We start from the raw sequence: 27,219 nt of genomic DNA, 5'->3' as shown, positions 1-27,219 counted from the left end.
ATATCAGGTTCAAATTAAGGGAAAAAATTTTTTTGTCTCCTGTAGCTCTTTAAGTGAATTTATTGGATGGGGATTTAAAAACTCAACTGTGATGAGTAGAGCTCAAAATTAAAATGATTCAATATGAATAACAGCGGAGGGTTGTTGCTCAGTCGCTGGGTTGCGTCTGACTTTGCAACCCCACAGACAGTAGTAGCACGGCAGGCTCCTCTGTCCTCCGCTGTCTCCCGTAGTTTGCTCAAATTCGTCTCCATTGAGTCAGTGATACTATCTAAAAATCTCATCCTCTACTGCATCCTCTGTCTTTTACTTTCAATCTTTCCCAGCACCAGCATCAGGGTCCTTTCCAAGGAATCGGCTCTTCGCATCAGGTGGCCAAATTATTGGAGCTTCATCTTCAGCATCAGTCCTTCCAATGAATATTCAGGAGGTAAGCCCTCATAAATCAGAAAATCTGATGTGAAAAATAGGTGTCAGTCTAGAACCTTGCTCTGGCAGTTAGATGCCATCTACTGGCTGTTAGTTACTGTTTGATTCAAGTAGCCATCATTTCAATGCAGAGGGAGAATCAATCACCAGGGCTTGTTGTTAAAATGCAGCGTTATACAGCATAGTTATTTTGTAAAAATCAATAAGCATAGCTACATTTTGAAATTCAGATTGTGTGTTTTAAAAAAACTGCTATGAACTTAGTCTTCTGTATATTTTACTTTTTTTTTAGTCTCCCAGGAATACCATGTTGCAGGACCATCTGACTGCTATTGATTCTACAATCTAGCTTTTTTCCAGATGTATTATTATGTACAGGCATCAGAATATAGTTCTTTGGTCTTTGAACCTTATTACATTTTGCAAAAGCAGTCAGATCCTAGCTGTTCTCCATGTAGAATGTATTAGGTGCCAATGAAGATGGTTCACGTCCTACTGACAGACACACTCAGACTCTATCTGCAGTTCTCCATTTAGGAATGATTGGCACTGGTATCTAGCATGAAATTAAATATATAAACCAATCTCTTGTCCTTCATATCTATGAATTCTAGCACTTGAGTATGGGGACTGTGTTTGTGCTCTAGGTAGGAATGCGTAGTACGAATCACTGAGTTAACAGTTCCTGGGTATCTTAAATTAGAGGCAAACATATGTATAGACATTCTGCTAGTGTTCTAGAACAGGCATTGCTTAACTGCAGCCAACAAACTAGATCCAACCTATCCCCTGTTTTTGTAAATAAAGTTTTATTGGCACCCAGCCATGCCCATTTGTTTACATTTGTTTGTCTAAGGGTCCTGGTTTGTTGTTTGGTGAAGCTGAGTCACTGAGACAGACACCCCAGGGCCCGATAAGCCTATCGTATTTACTCTCTGGGCTTTCACAAAATTTTTGCTGACTCCTGTTCTAGAAACTTAGACTGTTTATTTCATTAAGGCTATCTCTTATTTAAAATTCTGAATCAGCATCTTTGCTTCAGTCAGCAGAAACTTTCCCACAGCTCTGGGTTGCCCCATGAGAGATGATTCTGCCCAGAGAAGCGGAGGGTGGGGTGGTGGACACCCTGTTCCTGGGCAGCTCCGGGCTCCCAGTGACAGCCCAGGGCTGCCCTCTAGGGCTCAGTGCAGGGGAAGGTTTGTTCCTGAACTGAGCAGAGGGGCTTTTTTCCTTCGCCTTTTGATGTCCAATGGCTGAAATACATGCAGAAACATTGGTAATAAAATTGACCTTTGTATTCATTGAACTAGAACTACCAGCCGGCTGTGGAGGGATGTGCTTTCTCACAGTTTGGTGAATTGTCAGCAGCTTTGCGTGGTGCAGACCATAACCACTTAAAACAGCTTCACCAGGTCCCAGGATCAGAGGCGCCAAAAAGGGAACGAGTCTGAAATACATGAAAAGCAAAAGCCCATTTGTCTTTTTTTAAAAAATAAAGTCAAATAGGCCAATTGACAGGAATTGGGGGAAATGATATTTTCATATATTCAATACTGTTGTAATGTAGAAAAGAGATTCAGGAAACCCCACATGGTAATTTTTCAAATGCCCCATTTATACTAGAGAACTTTCTTTTCGTTAAAACTACCTCCATTGGTGATAACAGTGGAAAAAACAATTTATATCATGTCTTTCAAGGTCCTTTGGGGGCATTATCATTTACATTCAGACATGTTCCACGGTAGAGAGAGGGAGAGCTATCATTTATCTCCTATTTCAATGAAAAGAAAGACAAGATTCAGAACAGGACGTGTTAGAACTGAACTGGGTTTGGATGACAGCTGTTTCCTGGCTGTGTGATGTTGGGGTGAATTATCTCTTGGGGTAAAAAATCTCTAAGCCTCAAATTCTCTCAGCAGTCTCAGGAGATGCTCAGCTCTTGGATTTGTCATCAGGACCATAGGAGAAGATGTATGCAAAACAGCTAACACTGTCCCCTCCGTGTTGTGCAGTGAAATGTGAGTGATGCTCATAAGTTACTCCACTTGTCTTGGGACCCATGACACGCAGTGTATAGTTTCCTCATGCGTGCATGTGTGCTAAGTCACTTCAGTGTCCGACTCTGAGACCCTGTGGACTGTAGCCTGCTAGGCTCCTCTGTCCATGGGATTCTCTAGGCAAGAATACTGGAGAGGGTTGCCATGCCCGCCTCTGGGGGATCTTCCCGACCCAGGGATCGAACCTGGGTCTCTTATGTCTCCTGCATTGGTAGTCAGGTTCTTTACCACTAGTGCCACCTGGGAAGCCCACAGTTTTCTCATATTTTAATACTACTAATAATTTGACTAGGCTAGCCCAGGGATTCCCATCTTTGGCTGTAATTCACATTTCATGGGAAATTACACATACAGACACCCCTCCAACTGCCTGCACCCTGCCTCATGGCAGTCAGATCAGGATTTCTATTGCCTAAGATCCAGGTATCCATCTTTGGTTCTGACATTTCCACTAGGTTCTTCTTTTTATTTATTTTTTTTAACATAGTTTCTATGTCTTTCTGGAAATTCTCCTTCCCTCCAGGCATGTTGTCATCCTTCCCCACTAGATCTTTTGGCATCTTTTTTTTTTTTTTTTTGGTCTTTTAAATTTGATTTTGAAATCATTTTAGATTCACGGAAAAGTTGAAAGAACAACACAGAGGGAGCCTGCATAGCTCTCGCAGTGCTTCCTCTACTGTTCACATTGTGTGTAAAACAGAGTCTGATTGCCAAAACTAAGAATTCACATTTGCACGTTATTGTCCACTAAACTGCAGGCATCATTGGGATGTCACCAGACCTCATCAGCAATGTTCTTTTCCTGTTCCAGGATTCCACCTCCTATTTTTATAATTGTCATGTTGCCTGAGCCTCCCCAGTCTGTGAGAACTCCTCCATCTTGGTCTTTGATAACATTGACACTTGAAGGTACTGATTTTTGCAGATGGTCCCTCAATTTAGGTTTATGGGGTGTTTTCTCTTTAGATTGAGTCTATATATTTTTAGCAAACACTGCAGGAGTGATGTACTTATCTCAGTATATTATAACAAGGGCACACCATCTGACAGGTCTTACATTGGTGGTGATGTTACCCTTGATCAAGGTGGTGTCATCTGCGATTCTTCAGTGCGAAGTTACCATTTATCTCTTTGTAGTTAATAAACCTCTTTTGGAGGGACATTGAGACTCTGCAAATATCCCACTTCTCAAAACTTCTGTCCACTGACTTGAGCAGGCATCTGTGAGTCTTGGGTTGGGAAGATCCCCTGGAAGAGGGCATGGCAAACCACTCCAGTATTCTTGCCTGGAGAATCCCCATGGACAGAGGAGCCTGGCAGGCTACATAGTCTATGGGGTCACAAAGAGTCAGGCATGACTGAGCAACTAAGCATGGCACATGGTAGGCAGGATGTGTGCGTGTCATCAGTTGCTTCAGTCCTGTCCCAACTCTTTGCGACCCCCTGGACTGTAGCCTGCCAGGCTCCTCTGTTCATGGGATTTCCCAGGCTAGAATACTGGAGTGGGTTGCCATTTCCTACTCCAGGGGATCTTCCTGACCCAGGGAGCAAACCCATGTCTCCTCAGTCTCCTGCATTAGCAGGCAGGTTCTTTACCACCGAGCCACCTGGGTAGGCAGGATAATGGCCCCCAAAACATGGATACCCACATTCTGATCCTCAGAAACTGCGAATATGTTAGACTACATGGAAAAGGGGAATTAAGGTTGCAGATGGAATTAAAGTTTCTGGTCAAATGATGGTAAGAAAGGAAGATTATGCTGGATTATCCTGGTAAACCCAGTGTAATCACAAGGGTCCTTCAAAGTGGGACAGGGAGGCAGAAGAGAAGAGGTAGAGATGGAGATGGGGTGACTAAAGCAGGGTCACAGAGCCCCCAGGTACTAGCTCTGAATATGGAGGAAGGGCGCCCCCAGCCAGGGGGGCAGGCGGCTGGGAGGTCACTGAACCTGGAGCACAGCGCACTGGAGATGTTTTTTCCCTCCTTTTAACTCAGAATCTGCCCAGTAGATTAGTGGTTCTGATAGTAGTTAGCTACCAACAGTGACCCATGACAAGTTTCCCCTGGTTCCTGATTTCCTATAAAATAAGAACAAGGTACTTGGAAATGTATATGTTAGAAGATTTGCCTGTTGAGTTCTGTGTTCATGCCCCAGATTTTTCTGGGAGAATGTCCAGAGTCCGTGATGGTAAGTTATATCTCTGCTCTCCATTGTTGGAAGAAATGGACATCTTCCTGTCCAGTTCTGAGGTCTAAGTTTTTGTGTCATATTTCAATTGCTTTGACACTTCTCTTACAGGGAGGTTGTTTGCAAGCTAAGTGAACCCATCTGGATTTCTGGCACGTATCTTAGTGTTTTCTTTCATTATTGTTCATGTATAATGGCTATGATTCTCAAAAGGGGATTAGGCGTGCCCCTCAAGGGACTCATGGCAATGTCTAGAGATCTTGTTTGTCACACACAGAAGACAGAAGTGTTCCTGGCGTTCAGGGATGCTGTTAAACTTCCCACAATGCACAGCATGTGCCCTGCCTCCAACAGAATTATTTGGCCCCAAAATGTCAATAGTGTTGAAGTTGAGAAATCTTCGCCTAGGGAAAGCACCTCTAAAAACATGTAAGTTTTTTTTTTAACTTATGGTTAATTTTAGATGAAATTTATAGCTTTTCATCATGCTTTATATTCTTATTAATTAAATGATGCTTGTCTACTTTTTAATTAGCATTAAATAACTTCCTCTGTATTCCATTGCGTTTCTCTGGTGGCTCAGACAGTAAAGAATCTGCCTGCCATGCAAGAGACCCAGATTTTATCCCTGGGTTGGAAAGAGCCCCTGAAGAAGGGAATGGCAACCCACTCCAGTATTCTTGCCTGGAGAATCCCATGGACAGAGGAGCCTGGCGGGCTATAGTCCATGGAGTTGCAAAGAGACAGACATGACTGAGCGACTAACATATTACACGGCTATAGAAAGATTTGTTCAGATCTATGTAAAGACTATGGTGACAGTCCCTTTGGGGCAGAAATCTTTAGCAAAACTGCTCTGTGCTCCGGGGACAAGCAGCAGCAGGCATCTGGGTGCCATCACTGTAAATGTTCCAAATAACAGGCTCCTGGAAGCATAAAGCAAGATCACAGGACACCAACAAAGATGGATTGTTCTGAAGATACAGATGCAAAGTGCATCTCAGTCGGGTCCCAGAAGGCAGAGAGGTCAGTAGGCATTGACACTCTGTTTCCTGGGTAGCGGAGGACGCTGAGAAGCCAGATGACAATATTGCTATCATCAAGACTGAAGGAAGGCAGTTCATGAATGAGGTGTTAATTTTAAATGGGGTCTTCACTACTGATGGAGAGCCTTTGCTCTCAGCCAGATCCCACGCTTCTGCCAGTTCAGCCAAATGCAGTGAAGGGAGGAGGTAAGGGAGGAGAGAGGGCAGAGCTGACAGATGGCAATTGGTGAAGAGCTGAGTCAACATAAATTATATCTCAGCAGTGAGCAGGGAAGCAGAAGGGCGTGTGCCAGGGCTCAGCTTACCATGGGGCTGGTGCACGCGCCAAAGCACAGCTGGCAGACCACTGGGTGTCTCACAGGGCTGGGAAGCAAGTGCAAAGGGGGAGAGATGCCCTTTGAGGGAAAGCCACCTGGATTTCACTTAGTGGGGAGGAATGTATTTGAAACGATACAGTACTTAAAAGTCATGAACATTTGAAATATTGGAAAGCCGCAATTATAGACTACAGACAACCAAGGGGAAAAATTGCCGATAACTATGTTGTTGTTTAGTCGCTAAGTCATGTCTGACTCTTCTGTGTCCCCATAGACTGTAGCCCACCAGGCTCCTCTGTCCGTGGGATTTCCCAGGCAAGAATACTGGAGTGGGTTGCCATTTCCTTTGCCAGGGAATCTTCCCGACTCAGGGATCGAACTTGAGTTTCCTGCATTGGCAGGCGAATTTGTTACCACCAAGCTACCAGGGAAGCCCCACTGATAACTATATATGTTAATATACATATACTGCTTGTAAGTATCTCTATGACTAAATACTTGGAAATAAGACTCACCAGTTCAAAATCCACCTGTTTAATTGTGTCTCAAATGTAACTTATTTTCTGACATTGAGGAGAGTTCATCTAAGTCGCATATGAAATGTCCATATAATCAAATTTTTTTATCCTGTAGATTTGACACTTGCTTCCCTGGTGACTCAGAGGTTAAAGCGTCTGCCTCCAATGCAGGAGACCTGGGTTTGATCCCTGGGTCAGGAAGATCCCCTGGAGAAGGAAATGGTAACCCACTCCAGTATTCTTGCCTGGAGAATCCCATGGATGGAGGAGCCTGGTAGGCTACAGTCCATGGAGTCTTAAAGAGTCGGACACGACTGAGCGACTTCACTTCACTTCACCACTTCTTAGAGATTATATAATTATACAGTAACATTAACTTTCCAAAATATCAAGGGAAATAAAAAGTCAACCTGTCAGCCTTAATACATTATAATAATATACAATACAAAGTACTATAACACAGACATGAATAGACATATGAATGACTGGTAATTATTGCTTTAGGAGTTAAGTAAAATGGAAATATGACAAATATCAGGTGCCTGTGAAGTAAAATTGTTTTAACAAAATCTCTGGGTGAAGATTTTTTTTTATTACTTTAAAAATCTGTAACTTAGAAAAGTCTGAGTTTTTTTCAGTGTATTGACGCTTACAAACCAGAACCAGAATATCCAGACCAGCAGGTGGCACTAATAGAGAAACCAATGGTCCCTGAGATTTTTCAAGGGAATTTAAAAATTATAGACGGGGAAACTTCTGAAGTGAATGTAAAATAGGTTAAAATCTTGCATCCCCATTATGCCCATCAAAGGAATGGATTTGGGGGAAAGGAATAGAAGGCTATGACACACACTCCCTCCTTTTCCCTCTCATTTTGAATTACTGTTGACTGGTGGACAAGTTTTATAAGCCTTGAAGATTGTCTCTAATCCACAAATATATTGTCTCAAGTTTCCGTGAAAACCCTTATTAGAGATGCTCTTGTAGCAATTGTTCAGATTGGACAGGCTGCAGGCAGAGCTCACAGGGGACCGGCAGAACCCCGACAGGGTGACTTTCCCAAGGAGCCCTTTGTGGCTCAGGAAGAGTCGGGCTGCCCTCCTGGACGCCCCCACCATTTGAGGCTTTTGTGTAGGACCAACATTTGGTGAAGGTGGAAAACGGTATTTAATATTTGATGAAGTCATCCTCGGCTGAGGATTCATGGCAGGTGTGCATGAGAAAGCATCGGAAAGAATATGTAGAGGCAAATACACTAAAAATTATCAGACATTCTCATAGCCGCTCCCGAGGTGTCTCTGAAGGGTAATTATCTTGTGCCCAAGATGGAAATGAAATGGGGAAAAGCATTTTCGTATGAAAGTGCAAGAAATGATTTTACTGTTGGTGGGAGTTGTAAGCTCCAGATGCATTATTATTATTGTTTTTGCTGCTTCCAGCTTCTTTCTCCCCTTTTTATCCAGATGAGTTCTGCATTATATACAGGACTTACAGAGGAACAATAAGAGACTTTAATAATTCATATCTGAGGGGAGTGAGAGAAGGGCACTTCTTATTATGAGGACATCAAATGGATTGCTTATTCTAGTGCCTAGGAAATGCTACAGACCATTCTAGTTCCTACTGAAAAGGCCTGTTCTTTTCTGTCTTGGAAATTTCTGATATTGGAGGGTCAGTGATTCTTGGACAAGAACCTCTTTGCTAAATTGTCTGTGCTCCTTTGGAGTTTCAGCTGAAGATGTGGGTGTAATTTTGTCAGCCAGCGGGAGGAGAAAAGGGAGGGGAGGAGAGGAAGGAAGAATCTTGGAGAGTCAGAAAGGTCATCGCCCCGTCATGCTCTCTGCGTGTTCTGATGTGAACTGGCAGCGGACTCCTGCCCCAGGAAATAGCATCGCAAGTGGCCTTAGCCCAACACTGTTGAACAGACATAACGTGTGTGCTCCTTTCTCTGGACCACGTTCCATCATCTGAATCTGAAATGGCAGCTGCGTCGAAACACGTTTGCATTATGTAGACCTAATTCCAGTTTTTAAAATGCTGATTCAAAACCCTGCGTAACCAGCAGCAATCAGTTATGTTTGTCAGTTTCTTTGACTACAGTGTATGAATCTCTCAACACACCAGGACTGGATTCCATGCCATCACGTGATAGAGAAGCTGTGTTTTCTGAATCATTGATAATAGAAACTACCATTTATTGGACTTACAACGTCCAATTCTATAGCAGACCAGACATGTGGTGGGGACTGGGGAGGGGCGGGTTGGTTTGCTAAAGTCCTGCTGAATTCGGAATAGATTAAAACAAACATGCTTGTTCAAGCAGTGTAAGCAAACACGGAGAAAATATCTTTGGCTATCTGTGGAGAAAAGTTTTGTGATAGATCATTAAAATGCATACCCCTTAATCTGTGAACTCATACAGGGTCCTAGCATAAGGAGTAAGGAATGACCCATGACCACACGAGTGTGTGTGTGTTTGTGTATGTTTGTGTTACACAGTACAATTTATGATCCCCAAAGGAAACAACAAATAACAATGGCAATAGAGTGAAATGTTTATGTCTGATTCTGGTTCCACCACTTGGAAAAATCATCAGTCCTCTTTAACATCAATATCTTCCTGTATAGAATGAGAATAATTATGATCCCTACTTTATAGGGGTGTTGTAAATATGAGATTAGTGATGTCAAGTACATCACATGGTTCCTGGCACGCACTATGTGCTCAGTAAATGTCACATAGTTTTACTATTACTGCCTTGAAATACCATTCCATTGTATGAGCAATTAAAATGGTATAGAATGGTAAATTTATTTGCCTCAAAATGCATTCATAGTTTATTAAGTAAAAGGTTAAGAAGACAATATAACTAGTTCCATTTTTCTAAAGAAGAAAATCTATCAAAAAATTCTGTGAATATATACACATCATTAACATTCAGCAATGCAGGTTATTTGTGTATTTTTTTTTCTTCTGTGTATCTTTATCTTCTAATTTTTCTTCAATGACTGCATGAGTTTTCCTTCATAACTGAACAGTGTCATGACTGACACCAGAGGGCGCTGACGCTTGTGAGTTTCTTTGGCGCTAACTTGAGGGTGGAGCCCATGGTGAGCTGTCCAGGGGCTGAAGAAGGCGAGAGCCTCAGCCCAGAAGAAGGAAAGAATGGTAGCTTCCCTCCAACAAGCGAACAAAAAACCAAATACCTGCACATTAGGAGCTACTGATGCTAGGATCCCTCCCCTGGCAATTTCTATCTCACTCTCTGCAGCAGGTCCAGGCAATTCCAATGTATAACCAGTACAGCAAGGTCCAGAAGCCTGAGGAAACTGAAAGCCATCTGATCCCGGGTACCAGGCAGGATCAGGAGGAGATTTGCCTGCAGCTCTCATTCCCTCAAAGACGTGGTCCGTCTGCCCCTGCTCCACAACAGTGAGCCTCCTTTCCGCCTCTCCTGGCCCCCTCCTCAGCTCTGGGAAGGACCAGGGCTCCCGGTTCTCCTCCACCAGACCCAGAGCACAGAGCAGGGGCGGCCCTGAGAGGACCATGCGGACCACAGTCAACCCTGCTCCCTGCAGAGGCTCCACATAGTGAGTTCTCCCCAAAGCTGAGCTCCTCGTTCTTCACTGCAGACCCAAGCTCCCAAAGATGCCCATGGCATGATGAAGCTCCTGACTCACAGCTCCCCCTGCGCCCTGCTTCTGGTCACGGAGAACAGTGTCTGGAGCTCGGATAGCTTGGGGTGGTGGGAAGCCTGCAGTCTGATTCCTCGGGCTGCATGACTTGGGGCAAGCAGACCCAACGGCTCAGGAAGCAGGCAGGGGAGAGAAGTGGGTTGAGGACAGCGGGGAGCATCGTCAGTGGCTGTGGCTGTGATTATCTACCCACAGAGTGTGGAAGGCTGGCCGGGCTCTGCCCTCTCCAGCCCCAGCCCCGCCTCACACTGCATCCTTCTGGTCCTCGGCATCCTGCTGCGTGTTGGGTTTACCTGGAGGTGAGTGACCACAGAAACGTCCTGAGGTGTGCAGCCCCCATTCTCCTGGTGTGTGAACAGAATACCAGCCTCTTGTGGAGTTTTCCAGACATCCACACGCAGAATATAGGATGGATGTAACCACATCATTGTTTAACGGAGATCTCAATTCCGTGCTATTGTTTTCCTATCTCTTCTCTCCCCTCAGCATACCCCAACTAGTGCTGACTTGATTGCAATGGGGGAGCAGGACCCAGTGGTAGTTAGAAAGTCTGCACCAGTGGTGCCTATTTCCCCCAGAATTTCATTGGTTTGGTTTCATCACTGAAGACAAAGGAGCTTTAGCTGCCGTCCTCTCTGAAATCACTTTCGGCAGGTTTGTGGTAAAGATCTGGTGGACTGTGGCTTAAATGCCGGAGAAAGTAAGCTTCGTGCATCCCCATCCCAGTTAGTCACCAATAGCTGCATGGCATACCAGCCAGACCCTAGGGACGTAAAACAACTGGTTACCCTTTCTCACCGTGCTGTGCAGTGGCTGTGGGGTGCCTGGGGCTCTTCTGATGACCTCCTGGGTGCAACCAGGACAGTCTTCTATCTATTTGATCTTTCATCTTGGGCTTCTTCCAACCATGATGGTCTCAGGGCAATATCCCGAGATAACCTGGCAAGTGGTCTCAGGGAGAAGGGGCAGAAGCTAAAAGGCCTTCTGGGACCTCAGCTCAGGAACGTGAACATCACTTCCACTGCCTGCGATTGGTCCAGGCCAGCCACCGTGGGAAGCCCTCCATCTCTTGATGGAAGAAGTGGCAAAACATTTGGGGCCATATCTATATAGCACAGGGTTTCTTGTTTGGGGCACTAATCAACATTTCAAGACAATTAAATCTTTGTCGAGTGGGGTGGGGAGTGGGGAGGCGGGGGAGAGAGAGGACTCTCCTGAGCATCATAAGATCTTAGCAGCATCTGTGACCTCTGTCCACCAGATGCCAGGAGCATCCTCACACCCCAGGGGTGACAGCAGAACTACCCCCGGACCTCGCCAAGTGTCCCCAAAAAGGAGACCAAATCTCCCCCAGGAGAGAATCACCTATCTGTTGAAGGTGTGGATTTCTTTTTCTAAGATGGATTCTCTCTTTCTTGGTGTCAGCACCTACTTTGTCAGGACAACACTGACTCAGGTCTGCTTGTGTAAGTTAATATCTCCATGGGGACTAACTCACCTGGCCAGAACAATAGGTTCCCCTGCCAAAGTGTGGGTGGATTCGGGGCCCCTCTGCTGAGCAATGTGAACTGCCCCATCACACATGGACTCTCTCTTGCCTTCTTCCTTCCTTCCTTCCCTTCTTCTTCTTTTTTGTTGCCCACAGTCACATCCAGTGAGTTCTTCAGGCTCTGTGGAGCCAGAAGAAGCTGGTGGAGCCACTTCAAGGGACAAGGGACAAGAGTTCAGTCTGTGGATGGGCGTGGAAGAAGCATTTTCCAGGTCCCTAGGATGTGAGTTACTTCATTTCTATTCACACACTTAAAAGATTGACCACAGTTTGGGGGTCATATTTTGTGGAATGGCAGCTCTTTGTAATTTCAACAATTATTTCTTCCCAAGCAATGATAAATTTTCAGTTTTTTTCTTCACTGCTCCCTTCTCCCAAATACCAGAGATGTAGTTAATCTTTACCAAAGAACAGGCCATCTTAACATCCCCAAATGCTGGATGCATTTCTGGTTTGCAGATGGCATCTATGCCTGTGCTTTAACAACCCAGCTTTCTTTCCAGCTCTGCGGGGCTGTTTGTGATGATGCTAATGTCAGCTGAGAGGTGTTGCTGACACCATTATTTCTTGAAAGAGACTGAAGGACCCAGCATCTTGGTGTTCAGAAAGCATCCCATTTTGTCGCCTTGGTTCTTTGATGTTGCCAGGCATCACTGAACTGTGAGGAGCTGAGAGCAAATTCACATTCCACTGAAAATACACTTTGCTCAAAAAAGAAGGAGCATAATTTGGGGGGAGAACGTTCTGTTTATGGAATCTGACCCACAGAGGAGCCAGTGGTCAAAACCTCCAGCAGGACTCCGCCAAGATTATGAGACCCAGAGCGAAGTCCTTTTACCACTCGCCTTAGAGAGGAAGGGCTCCCCAGATTTCTTTGTCACTGAAAACAAGAAGCCGATTTGGGAAACCGGAGCCAGGTTGCACGAGTTATGTGACAAGGCTAACAACAGCTACGGCGCTGTCTTCACAGCCCTGATGAATTGCTGCCAGATTTTAATTGGAACCTACCCATGAGAAAGACTCTTTTGACATCTATAAATAATCAAACACAGCGGAAATGTAGCAGCTATAGAAATAGTTACAGCAAATAAGAACTTCCTTTGGAAAGCTGCAAAGTCTTTTTTCCTTTTTTCTCTCTCCTCTTCACCCCTCATCAACTCTTCCTGTTGGTTCATATCCCAGCTTCCTTGTCTCTAATGCGTGTGTGTGTGTGTGCACACGCACGAGTGCCTGCAAGCTTGTGCACACCCAATCACTCAGTCGTGCCAGACTCTTCATGACCCCATGGACTGTAGCCCTCCAGGCTCCTCTGTCCTCTGCCTCTGGGGATTCTCCAGGCAAGAACACTGGAGTGGGTTGCCATTTCCTTCTCTAGGGGCTCTTTCTGACCCAGGGATCGAACCCCTGTCTCTTGCAACTCCAGCATTGGCAGTTGAATTCTTAATCACTAGTTCCACCTGGGAAGCCCTTGTCCCTAGAATGACCCCCTAATCTACATTTGTTAACACTGGCCATGCAACATTTGTTCACTTCTGTTCTTCTTCAAAATCGGGCTGTGGCATTATCTGCCTTGGTTTTTAAAAGCTCGTGTATGTGATTTAAAATTTCATTTTTATTAGCATGGTGGTTTAGGTCCTTAAGTTCTGGGGGTGACAGACAGGTGTCTGTTAACCTCCCCAGGGGTTGTTTACTGTACCAGCCTGTCATTCACCCCCACTATAAGACTTCAAAGGTCGCATCAGATCTTTGAGATGCATGCGTCCTGTTAGAAGGGTTAAGACTTATTCCTCAACAGTCAGAGACCTCTTCCTATACTTCAAGAACCCAAGGACCCAGCACCAAGAAGAATATGTGGATTGAAAATAATTTAACATCGAAAGATCTCCAGTCAGACTCAGGCTCTCATCTTTAAACAAAGCATGGGCTTCAGTGTTGAGCTCTTTGTTTTTCAGATGGTTAAACAGTCTCACATGTGACCAGGTGAGCCCATTTCACCAGGTCCAGCATGTTGGGGGGCAGGACTCAGTATTTTCAGTGACATAAAGTGTGATTGTATCATATTAGGTAGAAGCATGATATTTTTCCATCTTTATTTGGAAGTTAAATATGATCCGGGAGGTGTATTGAATGGCAAGTCAATGGCAGATAGACTGTTGTTTTCTCAACTGTGTCAACTTGGTCAAGCTGGATCTTTCTTTTCTAGAATGTTCTGTGCTGTATGATTCTGAGTTAGGACTTGGCCAAAAGACCGATTTGCAGAAGGAGGAAGTAAAGAGGCTGCCGTCACCCTGGGATGATGTGGTGGGGTTACACAGATGCAGAGATGCTGGGGTCTGAGGTTTGGCCTTTGCTCTCCTCCACCCCACGTCCGCTCTTCCAGACTGATGACCCTGGGGGACAGCAGCAGGGCCAGGCCAACCCCCAGATGCGTGGTGGTACAGTCACGGGGGTGTTGATACACCAGAGTCTTGCCTCACTCAAAATACTTTCTCAAGCCAGCTGAAGGAATTTTGAGTCCCAAAGTGATGAGGGAAGAGTGCCCATCTCAGGAAACCCAGACAACTGCTGGTGATCGGTCATAGTGAAAGTGAAAGTCACTCAGTCGTGTCCGACTCTTTGTATAGACCCCATGCACTATACAGTCCATGGAATTCTCCAGGCCAGAATACTGGAGTGGGTAGCCTTTCCCTTCTCCAGGGGATCTTCTCAATGCATGGATCGAACCCGGGTCTCCCGCATTGCAGGTGGATCCTTTACCAACTGAGCCACCATGGAAGCTATCAGGTGATTGGCCATAATAGCTGGCATTTATTGATCACCAACTATAGGCCAGACACAGGGCCTTATCTGCCTTATGTGCTTTATTTCCCTCGAAAACCTTTTGAAGTAGGTACAGTTTTGCAGGTGACAAAATTTGGGGGTTTAGCTCAGAGCTGAAAACACACATTCTTAACAATGGATATGATATGTATATATACACATATGTATATGTATATTCCCTGGTGGCTCAGATGGTAAAGAATCTGCCTGCAATGTGGGAGACCTGGGTCCAATCCTTCGGTTGGGAAGGTCCTCTGGAGGAGGAAATGGCAACCCACTCTAGTATTCTAGCCTGGGAAATGCCATGGACAGGGGAGCCTGGTGGGACTGTAGCCTGGCTACACTCCACTTGTCACATATTAAATCTATTTGTTTGCATGTCAGTGTCTGCCTCTAGAATATGATAGTTCAAGCTCAAGAAGTGCATCCTTTTCATATTTCTCTGTTAATCACACGGTCTGAAAATGAGATTTATGATAGACATTTGTAGAATAAATGAACAAATAAAAGTGACAGTGATGGGAAATGTGATCGGCCTTGGCAACATAGATCAAGGAAAACTGGCAGTGACCCTTGCAGTGAATGTTTGTTCCATGGTCAGGATGTGAGCCTAGCTACATTCAAGAATTCAGAAAGATTACAGATTAGAGTGGGATTATTGATGTCAATGGGCATAGTAGTGATAGAAATGTTTATTATCTAGCTTGCCTCGCACACTGACCAAGGAGCACCCGGGCAGGGCACTAATTTTACAGAAAAAGCGTAGAATACCTTAAAACGTGGAATTTTTTTACTTTAGGGAGCAGAGACATCTTCTCAACGGTAGGGGGAGCAAGGTGCAGAAAAATGTAAAATTGTAACTCAAATGAGAAGCTCTCTGAGTCACCTAGGGATAAAAGCATGAGAAAGTGATTTTACATGAAGCAGTCTGAAAATGGGGTGTTGATAAATTTTAAAGACTGACTCTCTTTTTGAAAATGGTTTTGGAATTGCCCACCAGAGCAATTCTAGCACAAAGCAGTTCAGGGAAGATTTCACAAGGATCAATGTAAATGTTCAATAAGGATAAAGCCGGATAGATGGTTTTTAACCTAAATCAGATGATTCATCCTTCAACAGTGGTAAAATTCCCACCGTGTTTATGCCAATTAGACCCAGCCTTGAACCGTTTATTGTGATCTTTGGAAAACCAGAATTGAAGTGAATGTTACTGATGCTATTTAAATGAAGTGCATGAAATAGTGTTATCAGATAAAATTTGTGTTGCTATTGCTGTGTTTTTGTTGTTCAGTTGATAGGTTGCAGCACTCCAGGCTCCTCTGTCCTCCTCTATCTTTCAGAGGTTGCTTAAATTTATGTCCATTGAGTCGGTGATGCTATCTAACCATTGCTGTGTTTTGCTTAGGATTATATTCTGCCTTGAAATTCGAGAAGTTCATAGACTGGTTCTAAAAAGACTAAATCAGAGAAAAGTAAGTTCATGTCAAGTGTGTGATCCCCACCAGTGACTGTTCTCGGTGTGACATGCTGAGTTCTTTAAATACTCTTCCTAGCAAATCTTCCCTTAAAAATGCCCCCAACTGGCATGCATTAGAACAAACATGAGCTCTTTCAAAATTTATTGTGACCATCTCTGAATTTTCTAATTAGAGTCTAGGGGGAAAAAAATCCTGTCTATTCAAACTGAGCAAGTTAGTTGCATAATAAATTATTCCTATTTTATTTTAATTATGCAAATTTGGTCTGCAGTCAGTTCCAGGGCCTGTAAAATTGACATTTGTTTGCTTTGTTTTACTTTCAGGGCTTTTTTCTAGTTTCATTAAGCCCACTTGGCAAGGCCCAGAGCTTCTAAAGCATTTAGGTCTTCACTGAGGTTCATAGTAGTGAAAATGGCAACCTACTCCAGTGTTCTTGCCTGGAGAATCCCAGGGACAGGGGAGCCTGGTGGGCTGCAGTCTATGGGGTCGCACAGAGTCAGACACGACTGAAGTGACTTAGCAGCAGGATGTGTAAGGAGAATACCCACTACACGATAGGAAAATAAAAATACAGCATCTGAAGTGACCATGGAGTCTTACATATCTACTTTGCTGCTTATAAATATGAGCACCGTTTCTCCTAAGCCTGGGCTGTGACAGTATTCTGTGACATAGAAATGAAGTCTTGCTATTTGGTGATTTTCTTAAGGTTGCCATCTATATCATAAGAACTATTATCTGCTTGAAGCAAGGGTTTTCTGGCTATGTTGTTTTTGTCCATAGATCTCAAGGTAAAGCATACATGATCTCAAGTAAGTTGCAAACATGACCTTTTTCCATGTTGGAGTGGGACCACAGGGGTACACGTGAACACATCCGAGATCTCCCTTCCTATGTCACTTCTACTCAAAGACCCAGGAATCCTCCCACTTGATCATTCTACCATCAATCCTAATTTTCATTTCAGCAGCCTGATTCCCAAATCTGTAATTTCAGGCCAAGACCTAGACATCAGTCTCAGGCATTCATATAAGTTTCAGGACATAATGGTACAAATACCCCAGATTTTAAGAGGTCCTTGGGCTCATTTTTCTCAACTATCCCCCCTTCCTCTGCCTTGAAGATGGATTGCACAGAACTCTTATAAATCAAGAGATATGATGGCTGGGTTATTTATTCTGAGACCTGGTTTAATACCTTATCACTGTCGTTCTTCCATGAATTAAGTATGCTGAACGATCCTGGGCAAGAGAGAAAGCATTTAAGGTGAGACCTGATTGTTGTTAATGCTGTTCTTCCTAAATGAGTCAATGAAATCACAGATGAATGAAACACAATTGTGACACTTCTGGGACCTCATCATTTTCAGGGGATAGAAAAGGCTTTTCTTTCAACCACCAGCTCCAGGGCTTAGAATCCATAAGAGCCTTTCAGAGTTGGAACTTACAGTTTCCTTCTAAATGACTGTGGGAGCATGGCTAAATAATTATACGTCTCAACCATTGTGTAAAACCAGTTTAATTAACATTTTTCAGGCATGTCACATTTATACAATCACCAAATAATTTTCTAAAATTAGGCTGCATTAGAAATTGCCACTCATCAACTTGGATTATTTTTACTCACGGCCCTAATCATGCCTGAAAGAAGTTTTTTCTTTTCATATTATTTTATATACTTAATTTTTTACTATTATTTGGTAATTCCATTGAAGATGATTCATCCTCACAGGCTAGCCAGATTCTCTGTTCAATTTATTTGTAAGTGTTATGTTTAATTGCCATTGACTTAATCAAAGCTGACATTAAAAAAAAAAGCAGCTATAGCATTATTAAATTTCTTTTTTCATTTACTTTATAATAAAAGAAATCTTGGAAAGCATCCACCCCTAAATCTCAACTTAGAATATATGATAAAAATAAAAGAAAATTTTTAGGGTCCAACGTTCATGGCATTAAGAAAGGCAGATGTTGCAAACATGCATTTTAATTGTGTTTTGGCAGCACATGTTTTAAGAAGATATCATTCAATTTACTCTCTGAGAAGACATTTTTTAAAATGGGCACAAATAATTACTATATTATTAGTAAAGTATTCAGATTATTCTTTGGGTTCCTTTAAGCCTATTATAATTATTGTCATATATGTTGTTATTATTATTATGACTTTCATTATAAATGCATTCTCTTTTCCCCTAAGTTAGTAATCCCAAGCAAGACTAATAAATCAGGAAATGTTCCTAGGCATAAAGCTGAAATGAAGTTAGGAATACAAATGGAAGGAACTGTACAATAAAATGTGCAAGCAGTGAAATAATATTTTGTGCTCCAAACACATTGAGATGTGTGGTTATATAAGCAGAAGGATTAGCATTTAGGTCACCAAATTAGTCTTTTGAATTTTCTTGCTCTATCCAGAATTCTATTTTCTTCCTGACATCATTTGCCAGGCCATATTAACTATAGCATTTTAGCTCCCAGTATTTTCCAATTTTAAATCTCTTACCAATAAATATATCTCTATGAAAGATTTACGGCTCTGAAGATGACACTGCAGTTGATAATATCTGTTGAACTTGATCTGTGATGCAAAATTCTTACTTTGATGGATTAGAGAAAAGAACACATTTTATACTTTTGTTTTGACCATTTACCCACTAAAAAGATTTCAAAGAAATCAAAATGTGAGAAATACAAATAAAATAATACTGGGTTTTTTTTTTTTTACTTTATTAGAATATTTGTATTGAAAAAGTAGGTTTTCCCCCCTATCTTTTAGTTTGCAGTTTTATGTGTAAATGAAGTATTAGGTTACATTTATACAGTGCAAAACCATTATTCTGGCTGAATCTGGTTTCAGTAACTATCCTCAAATGACTGGCTACTTAGAAATTTAAAAGCTTAGCCTTTTGGTGCCAATTCATAAAGAATATTCAGATTTATCTTGTTCTTATTTGCATCAGAACAGCTAGGTTATCTTTTGCTTTGCTATGAACATGGGTGTGAAAAAATAGGAATGGGATGCTTTCTTAACAAAGATAAATTATTTTTGCCTTGATATAGATGATGTTGCAAATTAATGTGGAAATACATTCCGTTGTCATGTCTAGATTCTGGAAAGTGCCCTGCAGCTTGATAAAATAGCCCTGAGTTCATGTTCCCAGTCCTGTTCCCAGTCCTCAGGGCAGGGTGAGCAACATGACATTATCCACCTTGCTGGAAACACACACACAGCGCTGTGGATTCCCCATCCCAGTCTTATCCCTCCCTACCACACTGAGAGAAGTGATATCCAGGACTTGAACATTTAAACTATTGATAAATGGTTATTGTAAAAGCATTATATGATTCAACAAAAATAATTTTTGCTCATAAAAAGAGCTCGGTTTAGTTGCTAAGTCATGTCCAGCTCTTTGCAACTCCATGAACTGTAGCCCACCAGGCTCCTCAGTCCATGGGATTCTCCAGGCAAGAATACTGGAGTGGGTTGCTATTTCCTTCTCCATAAAGAAAGCTTAGGGCCAGTGAAAATATGATTAGTTCCATGTAGTGATTCTTCCCAGGGGAGAAGCCCTGCTGGTCAAGATAAGTTATAAAGAGGGCATAATTAAATGTGTGTGTGTGTGTGTGTGTGTGTGTGTGTGTGTGTATGTATTTATGTATGTGTGTGCTTAGTCGGTCATGTCCAACTCTTTGCAACCCCATGGACCATTAGGCTTGTTTGTCCATGGCGATTCTCCAGACAAGAATACTGGAGTGGGTTGCCATTCCCTTCTCCAGGGGATCTTCCCAACCCAGGGATAGAACCCAGGTCTCCTGCATTGCATGCAGATTCTTTACCATCTGAGCCACCAGGGAACCAAATTAAATATCTAATAAATACCAAATGGTATAGTATATACTTTTTGAGTACTTTAATGCCCAAATCACTTTAATCTTGATCCCCAAAATGCTTCTGCTGCTTATAGAAGGAGATATCTATCCGTCAACCTTTCCCATACATAGATAGATAGTATTATTGTTGTTTTTCATTGTTTTGAAACAGGTCCCTCTCCGCAAGTTGGGGGATTCTCTGGAAAAGACATATTATGTTGTGATGTGTTATAACAATCTAGCTTGTTCAGTTGCATTTTTGCCTTCACACAGTTGCTCAGGCTGGTTCTGCTGTTTGATACACCTATTGTACCTTTTTGCACCAGCTGACACTTTCTTCATTTCTTGAGATTCAGCAGCAGGGTCCATGTCATAGCACTCATATTTCTTACATTTTACTGAAGTGACTGGTAACATGCCTGTATCAACAACAATCGCAAACCCCATGGTCTGGAACTGTGTTTGCTTCATAAGCACCACCTTCCCACCTTGCACCGTGCGTACCTGCCTCCTATATGTGTGTGTTAGACTCTTTGCAACCTATGGAATATAGCCCCCCAGGCTCCTCTGTCCGTGGGATTTTCCAGGCAAGACTACTGAAGTCGGTTGCCATTCCCTTCTCCAGGGGCTCTTCCTGACCGAGGGATGGAACCCAAGTCTCCTGCATTTCAGGCAGATTCTTTACCATCTGAGGACCATAGAAGCCCTAAACATCTGAACTGATCTGAAAATGAATTTGGTTACCCAGAGGACAGCAGCTTCAGCTAAAGTTGTTTGTTCCTCCAGGTGAAATTGTTTTCTCTTGGGTTATAAGCTATGTAAAATGGAGTCAGGCAATTATCATGTAAAGTAATGGCCAAAGTCCTACACTGAGACAAAGTAGTTTTTTAGCCTGTCTGGCTTTGATGGATCTGATGGGGAAACAGTGGAAACAGTGTCAGACTTTATTCTTTTTGGGCTCTAAAATCACTGCAGATGGTGACTGCAGCCATGAAATTAAAAGACGCTTACTCCTTGGAAGGAAAGTTATGACCAACCTAGATAGTATATTCAAAAGCAGAGACATTACTTTGCCAACAAAGGTCCGTCTAGTCAAGGCTTTGGTTTTTCCTGTGGTCATGTATGGATGTGAGAGTTGGACTGTGAAGAATGCTGAGTGCCGAAGAATTGATGCTTTTGAACTGTGGTGTTGGAGAAGACTCTTGAGAGCCCCTTGGACTGCAAGGAGATCCAACCAGTCCATTCTGAAGGAGATCAGCCCTGGGATTTCTTTGGAAGGAATAATGCTAAAGCTGAAACTCCAGTACTTTGGCCACCTCATGCAAAGAGTTGACTCATTGGAAAAGACTCTGATGCTGGGAAAGATTGGGGGCAGGAGGAGAAGGGGACGACAGAGGATGAGATGGCTGGATGGCATCACTGACTCGATGGACATGAGTCTGAGTGAACTCCAGGAGTTGGTGATGGACAGGGAGGCCTGGCGTGCTGTGATTCATGGGGTTGCAAAGAGTCGGACACGACTGAGCAACTGAACTGAACTGAACAGACCAGTTACAACAACTTGTGTACTTTTCTCCCTTTGAAAGTATGGATATAGTTTAAAGGTACTTGAGTTTCTCATCAGAAAACAATTCTTTGTAAATATACAGATACATTTCCCTCCTTCCATTATTAAACATTATTAGACATTTAGCAGTCCCTAATATCAAGTGGATTAATTTCAATAATACATAGTTTGAATTTCTTAAATATTGGAAAATATTCAGCCACGCATTTGCTGAATAGTATTTTCTAAGGACTAAAAGTTACCAAAATGTTTCATTTAAAAACACTTGTCTTATAAAGAAAGGTGAGCACTGAAGAGTTGATGCTTTTGAACTGTGGTGTTGGAGAAGACTCTTGAGAGTCCCTTGGACTGCAAGGAGATCCACCCAGTCCATCCTAAAGGAAATCAGTCCTGAATATTCTTTGGAAGGACCGATGCTGAAGCTGAAAATCCAATACTTTGGCCACCTGATTCGAAGAACTGACTCATTGGAAAAGACCCTGATACTGGGAAAGATTGAAGGCGGGAGGAGAAAGGGACGACAGAGGATGAGATGGTTGGATGACATCACCGACTCAATAAGCATGAGTTTGAGTAAACTCTGGCAGTTGGCGATGGACAGGGAAGCCTGGCATCCTGCAGTCCACTGGGTCCCTAAGAGTGGGATACCACTGAGGAACTGAACTGAACTGAAAAGTTACCGTAATGTTTCATTTTAAAACACTTGTCTACATACAAATAATCTGTAAACAAGTGTAACTAAGTGCTTGTTTGTGAAACAGAAAAGCTTTCCCAGCTTAGCGTTATCTTTTCTTTTTGCAGGAGGTCAGCTCTTCCACACCTGGATCTGCCCACTTTTTTCCTCTCTTGTGGTTGACAGTCGACCGTCTCAGCCTTAGTGGCCTTGGCCGCAGCGTAGGATCAGAAGCTCAGGTAAAGTGACACAGCTGGTGAGACAGGGCATGGGCTTATGATGCTCTAGGTGGATGTGCTTAAGCTTTTTTAGTCTTTTGACAGTAACATTATGAACATAGAGAAAAAAAACAACAAACTATTATCTTAGTATTGGTTTAGCCAAACATTCTGTTTGCCATACAGGGCTATATTCCAGGCTGGCACTGTTGCTGGGGTGAGGGTTTTCGGAAGCCCATTTAAAATTGAATAAATATATCTGAGATTCTAGAAACATGAGAGAACCCTGGCTCAGGGATGCAACCTAAATTTCCAGGGTTGGGCCATTTTTAGTTCCTGCTGTGGTTCTTGCCCAGAGGGACCCACCACCAGCGCAGGGCTTTTCTGCCACTGCAGAAAATTAGCACGCCGGGAGAGGTTGCTCCCCAGGTCTTTGGAGGTGTCAGGCAGCTGTTTGACTAAAATTATTAGTACAAATGGACTCCCCAGTTTGTGGTGACTTAACTGAAAGTGTTAGTTGCTCAGTTGTGTCCGACTCTTTAAGACCCCATGGACTATAGCCTACTAGGCTCCTCTGTCCGTGGAATTCTCCAGGCAAGAATACTGAAGTGGGTTGCCATTCCCTTCTCCGGGGGATCTTCCCAACCTGGGAATGGAACCTGGATCTCTTGTATTGCAGGCAGATTCTTTACCAGGGAAGCTGGTGACTTAAATCACATAGAATTTTCCTACCTGTTAAATGGAAGTCATTCTTTTTGAAGAGAGGACCTAAAAGATGATTTTGCTAAGAGAAATGAAGGGAGAAAAGCCTTAGAATGCTTTTCAGAGTTTGTGATTCAAAAATTTAAATATTCACCCATGATTTTGTGTCCTAAATCAATCAATCGGACAATGGCCTGAGTCTAAAGAAAACAAATTCCATGAAGATCAATCCTGTTCCTTACGTGACTGTAAAATGTATTCGTATATATTTATATTTTTATATCTTGGCAAAAATACTATTCTGATTAAAATGCAAATTCATACTTTGTTTCTAATTTAATATATTTGGCAGATTTTTTTTAAGTTCTCTAAAAAGTTTCAAAATTCCATCATTAAAAACTACACAAAATGACTCAAGAAAAACTAGTATATAAAGAACTATTGTTGACATGGTTCTGAAAATCCACAAGCAGCAGCTCCTCACTTTCTCCCATGCTGGCTCCTCTCATAGAAAGGGGCTGGACCATGGGGGTGGAAGTTGGGGGTGGGAAGGGTGGGAAGGAGCTAGCTTGGCCTCTTTGATGTCACCAGCCCACCGTAAACGGAAATGAAATAATGGTGACCAAAACCAGCCAAGTAAGCTGGTTTGCATAGTCATTGCTTGTCACAAAATATTATGATGCCAGACCGTGAGGAATACACATCCAGTGCTCATTCATCCCATGGTCTATTGGGGACCATTGCAGGAGCCTCCGTTCTCACTTTTTAAATTCTCTTTTTTCTAACATGTCTAAATTATACAGATTTTTTTTTCCCAGTATAATAAGTTTATACGATTGTCCCTAACAACTGAGCAGTAAATTTAGCCTACTAATTACTTTTTTCTATTTTGCCTTTAATAACAGTATTTAACATTTACCAAAGGTTTATTTGTGCCAGGAGTTATTCTAAGTCCTTCACGGATGTTAGTTTATGTAGTTTAATTAAATAATTAATTCCAAATTATTTCCATTGAACAGATGTGGACCCCAGGTCCCATGTTCCGAACCAAACCCCAAGTCAGGCTTCCAGCCACCATGCCGTGTTGCCTTACTCTCTAGATTTCAAACCTAACATTATTCTGTTAATAAACAGGAAGGTCATATGAAATCATTCTGTTTAGCAGTTGATTCTATTTTAAATAAAGCTCTAAAAACTTTTTATAATACTCTCTACCTTCCAAGCTGGTTGTAAGCCCTCTGCACAGGTGTGAATCCATTTAATCCAGTCCTGTGAGGGGGGACACAGTTGTTATTCCTGATGTCTGAAGAAGGAAATGGAGACCCAGAGATGCTGAGTAGTCTGATAGGAATTCAGGATGTGGGGCAATGCATATGCCAATTATTGCAATTCTTTTTAACATTCTAGTCCTGCCACTGCTGTTTGCCTTCGAACAAATGACTCTATCTTTCTAGTTCTTATGTATAAATAAAGGAGGGGGGGCTGATTCTGTCATCTCTAAGATCTCTTCAACAAATGCTGCAAAGTTGACTTTAAAACAGCTTTGTCTGTCCCAGTCTGAAGTCTTAAATGCAAAGTCCAGATTTTAAGTGGCTGTGCATTCCGATTCTTCCCTGGATATCCCCAACAGTGGTTTCTGGAAAGGAATCAAGCAGGATGCTAAAAACATAGACAATATTTTGATGGTCTCTAGAAATGCCAGCTTCAGCCTGGCATATGCCAACACATACAGATAATCTTCAACACTGTAAATCTTGGCTCCGCCGGGCACCAGCTGTGTAACCTGGGTGAGTACTCCATCATGCCTTGTGTCTTTCTCTGTAAAGTGGGTGTAATAATAGCCCTATCTCCATAGAGCTGAGTGAGGGTTGAGTGGGGAGTTATTGAGATCAATGTCTAGAGTGTGCAGAAGATAACTTGGTCCATAGAAAGTAGTAAGTAAACATTTAACATTATTATTGCAGAAGATCTCTGCTCCTGTGAACAGGAAGGATCATGTACCACTATGATCATAACTGCAGAGGATTCCTTCTGAGGTCTGATGACAGCCTAGCTCCTCCCAAGATTTGGAAAATTGGGCTCATCCTTTATTTCCAGGTTAAAAAAAAAATCCATTTAAATTGCTCGGTAGTTAAGAGAGATGTGACTTGATACGGAGCTAAATTAGTTTGCTGACGTTACTCAATTTCAGAGGGCCTGTATCTAGATCAATGTGAGCTACAAGTTTTTATTTAATCTGATTAATATCATGAGGCAATCAGCGTTGTTAAGTCCAGGCAATTGGTGGAACTGAGTTTTCTGAAGTTTGTAAGATATGAATGTTCTGCCCACCCCTATTTAGTCAAACTAAGCGGCTGTGGGTTTATTATTTGCTAAACATCTGATAGTGTATTTTTTGAGGACTAGGAACAGCATTTTAGAGCACTAGAATGTTTTTCCTTTTAGACAACTCATCAGATTCTCTCAGTATATGAAGTACCCAGTGTGCAAGATAAATGAGAAGAAAAATGAGGAGATTTTTAAATACTTTGGTTAAGGGCTATAAAATAATTGAGACTTGAAATTTCACACTACCTGATGGTGTGGTTTTGTTTGTCACTCTTATTAGTGGGAACTTACTTTTGCTCTATGGAAGAGTCAAACAAATTAATCCACAGCTTTAAAGTGTGTTATGAGCATAATGCAGATTCAATCTGGGAGTAAATTAGGCCCTTTAAAAATTGATCACAGAATGTGACACTAAATGGAGTTGACAAAGTATTATGTTCACTTGGCAAAGTTGTCTGTGCAAATATGATAGGATTGTATCCGGGACAAAACAAATACCCCGAATTTAAGTAAAGCTTTTACAGCTGAAGGCAATCATAGAGATTATATCATCCACCAGAGGCCCAGAGGAATTAAGCGATATGCCTAAGGTTACACAGATAGTAAGTGGATCTTCCAGATTTGAGCCCAGGCTTTCTAGAGCTTAGTGGGAGGGAGGCCCCCTCTCCTGCAGCATGCATTCAGACACCATTATCATGATAACAGTCTCAGTAACTACTGTCTTTGAGTACTGCTCTGAACCAAGCTTTCGATCAGGCTCTGTCCACATAACCTCCTCGTCCCACCCCTCATGGCTCTATGTGGAATGTCTGGTGGTTTTTAGTCGCTCAGTCGTGTCCGACTCTGCAACCCCATGGACTACAGCGCCTCCCCCCCACCCCCAGGCTCCTCTGTCCATGGGATTCTCCAGGCAAGAATACTGGAGTGGCTTGCCATTTCCTTTTCCAGGGCATCTTCCCAACTCAGGGATCCAACCCTCGTCTCCGGTGTCTCCTGCATTGCAGGCAGATTCTTTACCCATTGAGCCATTGGGGAAGCCCTTGGTATGTCTAGTTGTCCCTCTTTTATAGATGAGATCACAGAGACCCAACATTTGTGACTTATTCACGGCTACACAGCCAGCAAATGCCCAAAGCTGGGGTCCAGCTTCACCCCTGAATCTGCATTCTGTCCCTGGGACCCACTCTTTCACCCCTGGGGGTCAAGAGGACTGCATCTTTGACAAGATTTTCCTTGAAAATCAATATTTTAAATTCCTGCAATGCTAGCCTCAGCTACCCATAACTAGAGAACCTGTTTCATCAGAGTGGTACACTAATTACTGTGTGTGTCTACTGTTCTTGAAAACTAACTAACTGACTTTTAATAATATCAAGCATAAACGACCTACCACATTATTAAAACATGACCTGCTAGCCTTTGTAGGACATGGATTCAAGATCTTGAATTTAAAAGCAAAAATCAAATAGTCAACTGCCAAAGGATGGCAGAAGAACATGAAGCATGGGTGCTCTGTAGATTAATCCTAAAGGTAAAGTAGAAGCATTGTTGAAAATTACTATTTAATATTTCATTTGGAAGAGATGCTCCCAAACGTTCAATTCTACTCTGTATTTAAGTTAAAAATATGCTTGAAATGACTGAGGATGGCGCTGAATCACAATACTAGTGTCATAGCAAAATATCTTAGGTCTACCAGCCGAACTGCCCCATGCTTTACATGCGTTAAAGTATTAGTTCCGAGGCAAAATGAGGCAATA

At 42.6% G+C, this 27,219-nt stretch overlaps 1 long non-coding RNA gene across 2 annotated transcripts; it reads left to right on the top strand.

The window, feature by feature from the left end:
* The first annotated feature begins 364 nt into the window (after positions 1-364).
* Positions 365-6,727, top strand: LOC123331112. Of its 2 annotated transcripts, none has more exons than XR_006547570.1 (3): positions 365-430; positions 2,349-2,447; positions 6,672-6,727. It is a non-coding gene; the product is annotated as an uncharacterized LOC123331112 (long non-coding RNA). The 2 variants fall into 2 exon arrangements; XR_006547571.1 differs by having other exon boundaries at positions 374-430; positions 2,346-2,447.
* Positions 6,728-27,219: the final 20,492 nt, after the last annotated feature.

The sequence above is a fragment of the Bubalus bubalis genome, chromosome 22 (assembly GCF_019923935.1).
Source record: "Bubalus bubalis isolate 160015118507 breed Murrah chromosome 22, NDDB_SH_1, whole genome shotgun sequence".
Lineage (NCBI taxonomy): Eukaryota > Metazoa > Chordata > Mammalia > Artiodactyla > Bovidae > Bubalus > Bubalus bubalis.
This window is presented reverse-complemented; position numbering and strand designations above follow the sequence as displayed.